At 38.0% G+C, this 9,505-nt stretch overlaps 1 pseudogene; it reads right to left on the bottom strand.

Moving 5' to 3' along the window:
- Window positions 1-641: 641 nt before the first annotated feature.
- LOC142439395 (protein LZIC pseudogene) lies at window positions 642-3,842 on the bottom strand (annotated as a pseudogene).
- Window positions 3,843-9,505: the final 5,663 nt, after the last annotated feature.

Raw genomic sequence — 9,505 nt, forward strand, 5'->3', positions numbered from 1 at the left:
TTTCATATACACTGCATCGACTTGCACTAAGACATTAATTATTTAAACACACAGTTCAAAGAAATAAAAACAGAATGTGCACTACATTGAGAGTTAGGACTGGGTCTTATCCTCGGTTCTCGCTAAGGCAATTTTAAACAAATCACTTTCTCTTTGGGAGCCTGAGTTTCCTTGTTTGTAAAATGAAAATGATTTCTCAGGTCGCGTAAAACTCTACAAAGTTCCATGAACCCATGAGTCTATTGATGTTGTGACGCTGTTCACTACAGGGAGTAAAGGTGTCAGCAGAACAGGCTCTTGGTTGGAATCTTCTCATCAGCTTTTCGTGCATTCGCCAACAAAGGGCCGTAATGCTTCCAGGCAGAGCAGCACCATTTCCTTTTCTCTCTTAAACAGACATGTCCTCATGAATGAGGACCAGTGCATCCCTTGGTCCCAGCAAGTCTCACACAGGTAGCCCTGCACAAAGCACAGGGATGACGGACATCGGCAGAAGCTGCCCACACATTTATACATCACATCTTCATAAGTTAGCAATGTAGCTCAAGAATCTCTTCAGTCCTTTGCAATGACTTAATGTCCTCAGAAGAAAAACGTTATTTTCAAGAATGTGATCATCAGCACAAGGTTCCACCACCCCGTCATATATTTACTTTTTTTTTTTTTTCAACCTCAAGACTCTCCAAAGCAAGGACTTTGTCTCCAGAGCCCAGGTCTGCAGAGACCTTCTCAGACTGGCTGAGGAGAGCACTGCATGTGCGGACAAGAAGTCGCCGTCACCTGCAGTCACCTTCTCTCCAACTTTGCTGCCGGCCGTTAGCAACTCCATTTTCTTTTGCGTGTATGGGTCTCCTTTCAGAGACCATCCCCCCAACACATCTCTTTCCATCTCTGCGAACCCTGTCCCAAGCTGGCCTGGCTGTACCTGGACAAGGTGACGGCCTCGAGTGTCCCAGGCCGGGCTGGTGGCTGCCTGCAGAGCCGCGCGTGCTGCTTAGTTCTGCTGCCCAGTCCTGTTTTGAGACATTCTCTTCAGCGAATCATTAACCTCAGCTGCTCCAGGCCTTCCTTTTGGCTTCTTCGTATCCCTCTGAATCAAGTTCCTCTCTGCGTTCCTCCACATCGTGTAATTGCTGCCTTAGTTGATGCAACGGTTCTTCTAAGTTCTGCTTTAATTTGTCTATCTTTCTCTGGAAGCCATTTTAATTTCTGAGGGCCCAAGTCCTGTGCAGACTGCAATTCTACGCATGCAGGAAGCCTATTTTTCTCCCAAAGAGGGGCTGTTGGTTTCAAACTGCTGGCTCTGTGATAAGTAGCTTAGCTTGTAAGCCACTGCTCCACCCTTGCTCCCTCAAGTTGATTCCGACTCACTGCGTCACTGACGATCATTTCTCTATATAAGTCTTTTGATACAGCCACTATGCATCAATCCATCTTGTTGAGATAGCTTTACCTGCTGACCCACTAATTTACAGTCATATGGAACTTCTGCAGGAACCTGTTTCTCTTGATATGACCCAAATAGGGTAGAGCAAGGCTCACTAGTCTCAATTCTAGGGAGCATTCTGGATTTTTCCCAAGTCAGACTTGTTTGTTCTTTGATATTCAATATTTTTCATCATCACCATAATTTAGAAGCATCAGTTCTTTGGTCTTCCTTATTCATTGTACAAGTTCGCATGCATATGGTCTGAAATAAAATGCCATGTATTGGAGCAAGCTTATCTTAGTTTTCAAAATGATGTATGTGCTTTGGAAGACTTTAAAGAGCTCTTTTTCTGCAAATTATTTAATGCAATATGTTTTTTCACTTCCCGAATATTGCTTCCATTGGCAGCCATTGACGATCCACGTAAAATGGCATCTTTGACAACGTAGATCTTTTCTCTATCCGGTTGTACATTGGTTCATTTGTAAGGATTTGTATGTATGTCGAAGTACAATCCAGAATAAAGGCTTTAGTCTTTGATCTTGATTACTAACTGTTTCAAGTCCTCTTCACTTTCAGCAAGCATGGGAGTATCATTTACCAATCACAGATTGCTAACGAATTTGCATTATTCTTATATTTCTTCTCCTCAGATTATTTGCTCAGCATAAAATTAAAACTCTCTGACATCAGTCAATTCCAACTCAGAGTAACAGAGTATAATCTCCCTAGAAAGCCTCACTTTACTCCTTAAAATGGCTGTGGTTTAGAACTGCTGATCTTATGGTTAGTAGGCCAATGCATAGCCTACCAAGCCACCAGGGTTCCTTTGCTCATCACACAGATTGAGTAAGAAGAAAATACACAATCTTGACACACACTTTCCTGATTTTAAACCCCCCCGTTTTATCCCTGCATCGTTCCCATGTGTTCCAATGTTCCTCTTGGTCAATGTTCATGACTCATAGAGACCCTGTACAGACCAGGTTAGAACTGCCCCTCTGGGTTTCCAAGAGCGACTGCAATTCTTTATGGGGGTAGAAAAACTGCTCATCAGGGTGATTCTGACTCAAAGCCCTATCTTTCTGCCGCACAGCGGGTAGTGGTTCTGAACTGCTAATCTTGTAATCAGCAGCCCATTTTGTAACCATGAGACCGCCAGGAGTCCTCTAAACACAGGTAAAAAGATTTTTGTAGTTTCTGTTTTCAGCCAACATCCATTTGACACCGGCAAGGTCATCTCTTGTCCTCTTAAACCTTAACTTATGGAAGCTTTCATGGTGCTCTAGTGCTGCAATCTCTTTTAAAGTAACTTCAGCAACAATTTTACTTTCATGTTATGCTCTGAGTGATTGGAATAGCCACCGAGCATGGGTCTCTTTCAGTTCGTTATCCAGGATTCTGTTTTTTAACCTGGGATGTGGAGAGGGCTGGAGTATAGAGCACATTTCTTGTTGCATCTGAAAGTCTTCATTATTATATTAGTTTATTGAAACCTTTATTTTTATTTTTTATGTTATTGGGAGCTCTTACAGTCCATGATCCAATTAGATTTAGCATAATAGTACAATACCATCACCATCAGTTTCAAAACATTTACTTTCTCTTGAACTCTTAGTTTGTTGAAACTTATAAATTGGTATTTCATGGGTTCTTTTAGCATTGCTATTTAGCAATGTTTTCAGTTCAGCTCAGCGTTATCCAGTACCATTGGTTTGTGATCATAGCTGAAAGCTAACTAATTATTTTTGGACCAGTGAGTCTGGGTGCTTCGTGATTCTTCATTATTCATATTTTCAGTCTGTCACAATGTGTTGTCTTGTAGGGAACTGTGAGGCTGGAAGTGATGCCACAGAGGTTTCCAATGGCAGCAATGTCGCCCAGGGGACAAGGGCTTCCAGTGGAGCCTTCAGACTGAGACGGGATGCGAAGAAGGACCTGACTCTACTTCTTAAGGAATTGACAGTGAAAACCGTATGCTTGATTATTGGTTGTGAATTAGGTGGTGGGTTATATTTCTAGTCATCATTTTTGTTTTCAACAGTTTATCAAACCTCCCAATAACTTACGAACCCTCTGCCCCCTCTCAGACATACATACTTTCCCCCTATCCTACACCTCTTATGGAACATCATCTTATCCTTTTTCCTAGTTAACACATGCCTACCCTCTAGTCAACTCCTTCCTGCTTTCTTCTCTTTCTCTCCCATCATCCTTAGTCATCATTAAAGTCTGTTTCTTTTAGCCTGAAAAACCTTCCTCTGGATTTGTTTTGTTTTTAGTAACAATGGTCTCATGTGATATTTGTCCTTTTCTGACAAACTTCACCCAGCACAATGTCCCCCAAATCCGTCCATATCCGGAGGAGTTTCACAGTTTCATCCTTATATTTTAGTGGTGCATAGTATTCCATATTGTGTATGTACAAAGTTAATTTGCTCATTTTTCTAAGGACGGGCACTTAGGCTGTTTCATCCTTCTTTCTATTGTGAATAACACTGCAAATGACATCGGAGTGCACATATTTGTGTGCTTCAGTTTTTATTTCTTTAGTGTATATTCCAAGTAAAGGGATTGGGTGGCCACGAAATATTTATTTTACAAAGTTCCATACTGCTTTCCGCAGTGGGCAAAGCTTTGCTTGTTATAGTGTTGGTTGATGATTCCTTCAGATGGCAAGGCATTTGAATACTACTAGTTGCCTCCTCACACATCACAGTCATCTCTCTTAATGATGTGGAAGAAGGAAAGCTTGTAGCATCTTCATTTGCCGATGTCACATGACCCAAATGAGAAGAAACAGTTGGAAGAAACCACTGATAAGTTGAAAGTGAAATATCCATTGTTTCAGCCACACAAAGGCTAAAAGGAGGCAGCATCTAATTATAACCATCTGATATAGTAAGTATGCAGGAAAGGAAAACACTGTATCATATTTAAACATAAGCATAGATTTGAGAAAAAATGTTTAAATCCTGTGTTGAGTGCAGTAATTGAAACAAAATCAATTTTCAACTTGTAAATTTGAATAGTGAAATAAAATTATGCTAACCTAATGTATTTGCCTTATTGTGTTCTTCAGTTCATTATACAGCATGCATAAATCTGAGATGGTTATTTTCCCTTTGATAATACTCTCCTTAAATTATTTACTTTAAATTACTTTCCTTCATTTAAGTACTGCCAAAGCCATTTGAAAGATCTCATTTTCAAATGAACAGTCTCTGCCTGTTATATTTTATTTCGTTTTGTTTACATCATGTAAAAGGAATTACCAATTATTTTAGTTACTTGTATTATGAGATTATAGTACATAAATACTCAAAGTTACCGCTCATTATCCTCTAGGACATTATGCTAAATAAGAATAAACAAAATATCTGGGATATGTTCTTTAAATTTAATACTTCTCAACTTTCCAATGAGTCAGGTCTTTGTTTCCCTATTTTCCAACCTATATGAACTTTGCATTCATTACATGTACTTCACTTTTACTACATCTGCCTTACACAGAGGGTGATTTTCTTGTCCCCATCACTGTCGAATCATTTCTGTTCTTCTCAAAGTGATGTTCACTCTGAATGGGTGGTTCCTGGATATACCAAACAAATGGAAATGAAAACTAGACTAAATAAAAATTATAAGTGTTTAAAATTATAAGAATTCAAGGTATAAGTTAGTTTCATTATATTGTTTCTAAATTTATTTTTGCATTTTCAAGATGTAGCAAAGTGATCCTGTGTAATCTTGTGCTCTTGTGCTCCATTAGGTTTTGGATTAAAAAGTCTGCATAATTTTAAAAGTCTGCAAAATAATATCATATAAAATTATATTATATCAGTTAATACATGGGATGGTAAGCATTAATAAGGAGATAAGAATAAAATATATAAATTACCAAGAATATTACTAGAGGACATTTTTGAACAGAGTTTTTTTTGGTGTGTTTTTCCAAGTGGAATCCAAATTTCTTATCTTTCTTTATCTCTATCTCACTTTCTTATTTCCTTTCCATTTCTTCTGTTTTTCTTACTTTATTTATTCCTGTCTATCCTTCATTTCTTTCTCATTCTTTTTGCCTTTTAATCTAATTTTTTACAATAAGCATACAGAGTGCTACTATTATGAAATAAATACAAATGCCTCTAGTAAACAAGAAATGAACTTAAATTAATGAAATAATTTCAAGACACTTGGACAATAAAACTTTCTGAATAACAAGAGTAACAATTGTCATAATCTTTCAGTTTAGATATTCAGTAGAGAGTGGTATTTATCATGCCTTTCATTTGAAGAATGGAAGCAATGTTTTATACTATTTTGACCCCATTTAGTCAACTCTGAAGCCCCAGTAGTATAGTGGGTTATGCACTGGGCTGTTAACCACAAGGTCAGCGTTCAAAACTACCAGCCTCCCTGTTGGGGAAAAAGGAGGTTTTCTATTCCCATAAGCATTACTAGTCTCAGAAGTCTACATGGAGCAATTCTGCCTTGTCCTATAGGGTCATTAAGAGTCAGAATCAACTTGATGGCAGTGAGTACCCAGCTTTACCTATTTCCTTTTAAGAGAAACCAGAAATTTAATTACTTTATTGTTAATAAATTATATTTATTATACTCGTGTATAAGCTGACTATATAAGCTGAGTATATACTCGTGTATAAGCTGAGTTTTTCAGCACAAAATATGGGCTGAAAAACTTGGGTTCAGCTTATACACAGGTGAGTAGTACCCCAGCGAGGTGCAACAATATGAGCACCCATTATTTCACAGGTGATTGGCATTTCTCTGCTGTTCATTCAAAGCCCCGCTGACACTGCAGGGCTTTGAATGTTTGTTTACTCACATCTAACCAATCAGAGTCGTCCTATAGGAGGCACCCATAGTGATTCTCTTACAACAGCAGTTGAACTGGTAAGGATGTGTCTGGGCTGCCCTCCATCTCTCCCTTCTGTTCTCTGTGTTAATTCACATCCTACATCCCCCGCCCACACTGACTTCTCCCCTTCCTCCTGGCTAATACATCGTGGTGGTGGTGGTGGTGGTGGTGGTGGTGGTGTGTGTGTGTGTGTGTGTGTGTGTGTGTGTGTGTAGGAGGGTGGTGGGGTGGGGGGTGATTACCATGAAAGCTCTTTTTCAAAGTCTTGTTTTTTTATCCTATTAGAAATGGATACTCTGGAACCAAAACAAAAATGCTGGTCATAAGAGGCTGGTTTCAAAATGAAGGTTGTGTCAAGAGCAGAAGAGAGCAATAACAGTATTGCAAGGAGGGAATTCTGTGTTGATGAAAAACAAGTGAGGGAGTGGCGAAAAATGAAGGCTGACTTGGAACAGATTCTAAAAGCTAAAAAAGCTTGTCAAGGTTTAACATCTTTTTATGGGGCTCTAGAGAGTGAATTGCATAAATGGTTTATGGAGTGTCGTCAAAATGGTTACTGGGTAACACGCATGGGAATCTGCATACATGCTCTACAAATGGCTAGGATGACAAATATAAAGCACTACGCATTGAAAAATTTGCTGCATCACCAGGATGGTGTACCTGCTTCATGAATAGGTTTGACCTATGATGTTTGAGAAAAAGAACAAAGATTTCCCAGAAATTGCCACAAGACTTGAAGAAAAAATTACCGTATGTCATTCCAGTCATTTATTATAAAACAAAGAAGGATTTGTAAATATGACCTGGCAGATATTGGGAATGTGGATGAAACTGCCATGACTTTTGATCTCCCATGCAACAGAACTGTGGCAATTTTATGAGAAAAAAAAACATTTTTCTCAAAACCACAGGAAATGACAAAAAAAAGCACTTTATAGTTGTTCTATCATGTTTGGCTAATGGAACTAAGCTGCGTCCTGTCATTATTTTAAAAGAAAGACCTTGCCTAAAAAGATCAATTTACCACCATGAATTACTGTACATGCACATGTTAAAGGATGGATGGATGGATGAAGACGGAACAAAAAAAAGACTGGAAGAAATTTGGAACCGACAACCAGGAGCAGCCTTAAAGAAAAAGCCATCGTTACTTGTTTGGTATATGTTCAGAGCCCACCTGTCGGATAACATAAAAAAATTGGAAAAATCTAGTAAAGTTACGTTAGCCATTATTCCATGTGGGTTAACATCTGTACTGCAGCCTCTGGATGTATCTTTGAATAAACCTTTAAAAAACTGTGCGAAGGATGTGGCATGAATGGATGTCATCTGGTCAAGCCTGACTAACAAAAGGAGGACATCTCATGAAGCCTGACATAGAGTTAATAGCAAAGTGGGTTTGAGATGCATGGGAAGACATTCCAGAAGACATGGTGTGATGTGCCTTCCAGAAATGTAGTATTAGTAATGCTATGGAAAGCAGTGAAGACTGCGCTTTGTGTGAAAATGACAGCAGTGATGGTGATGACGGCGATCTCAGTGAGGACAGCGTCTATGATGACCTCACACCAGCTGAAGCTCTGCTTTGGGATATGGAGGATCATGATGAATCCGGTTTTGGAGGATTTTAACTCTTTACATTTTAGCTTGGTTTCTGCTTGAGCTCAGGGAATAGTACTCTTAAGGTATCATGGTTAATACCTTATTGTTTTTGTTGAACCTATTTTCCACTTTTGTACTGGTTTACTAATGTTACATGACTTGTTGTCCTTTTATTTAAAATAAATATTTAAATACATTACCCCATTGATGTCCCAATATTTAGTAATTTTATTTTCATTTGTTTTGATTATTGAAACTCACCAATACCTTCTGCATTTTCCACCAAAGGCTTATACTCAAGTCAATCATTTTTTCTGGTTTCCCAGGTAATAATTAGGTATCTTGGCTTATACTCAGGTCAGCTTACATTCGAGTATATATGGTAGTTTATGTAATATTCCACGTGTAAAATATGACAAACATTGGTATGAATGTAGACCATTCTACAAAGAGGAAGCATTTGATCTATAAATGTGTGGCTTGCAGGTGACTTGCATACATTGAAATCATTACTATCTTTCTCAAACGAAAGATTTTATGAGTCAAAATGCTGTCAGCATTGTGGTATAATAAAATGGAAACCTTACTCACAGAGAGATTTGAGTTGAAATTATTATTCCACCACCAGCTAGCTGCATCTTTAGGAAAAGCCACTTAATTTCCATGATTTCTAGTTTTCACTTCTAAGCAAATAAGAAATATCTGAATCAAATCAGATAGCTTATGAAAAGGAATAAAAGTTCTTTATATACATATCTAATCAAAAGTATTTGACTTTTTCTTGAGACAAAAGTAAAATTAGAAAAAAGCTAAAGTACCACACATTAATTTTAAAGCTTCATAATTTAATGGTGGAGATAGCTTTTGAAAATCAAAATGATAAAATACTAGATTTTTTCAAATGAAATTGTGAGTGAAGCTCAGATGTTAAAATAGAGTGATATTAAAACTCCCAGGAGAAAGTGACACATTTAAATGTACATATCACAGCCTGGTTTTACATAGATTAAACTGATTACAGATCTTCAGTGATTATCCTTGAATATTTCTGCTCTTTAAAAGCTGCTTTGGGATCTAACCTCTACAAAAATACAATGATTTTCTTATGAGAACAATATATCTATAAATAGCAGGAAAAAACAGAAGTCATTATGTTCGTTGGTTTTAAAAAAAGCCTTAATAACAAGCTAAATAACTTTTTGTTAGAGAAAAGAGATATAGGAATACTAACCAATGATGCTGAAGGATGTAAGCCAAGCTGCACTGAAACCATTAGCCAAAAACATGGCGCCAGTAATTGATGGAGTATCAATTGAAATATTTCAACAAACTATGCAGAACTGGAAGTCCTCACTGGTCCATGCCAGGAAATTTGGAAAAGAGCTACTTGGCCAACTGACTGTACCTATTCCAGGTGACTCAGCATAAGTTTAGAGTAGAGAAGAGTAAAATTTTGCTGTATATCTTCCAGCAAGGATTAGCAGTACATTGGCAGGGAGCTGCCAGAGGTTCAGATCTGATTTAGAAAAGGATGTAAAAGGAGGGACATCACTGATGATGTTAGGCGGACGTTGACTCAGTCAGAGAAGACC

The sequence above is a fragment of the Tenrec ecaudatus genome, chromosome 1 (genome assembly GCF_050624435.1).
Source record: "Tenrec ecaudatus isolate mTenEca1 chromosome 1, mTenEca1.hap1, whole genome shotgun sequence".
NCBI lineage: Eukaryota > Metazoa > Chordata > Mammalia > Afrosoricida > Tenrecidae > Tenrec > Tenrec ecaudatus.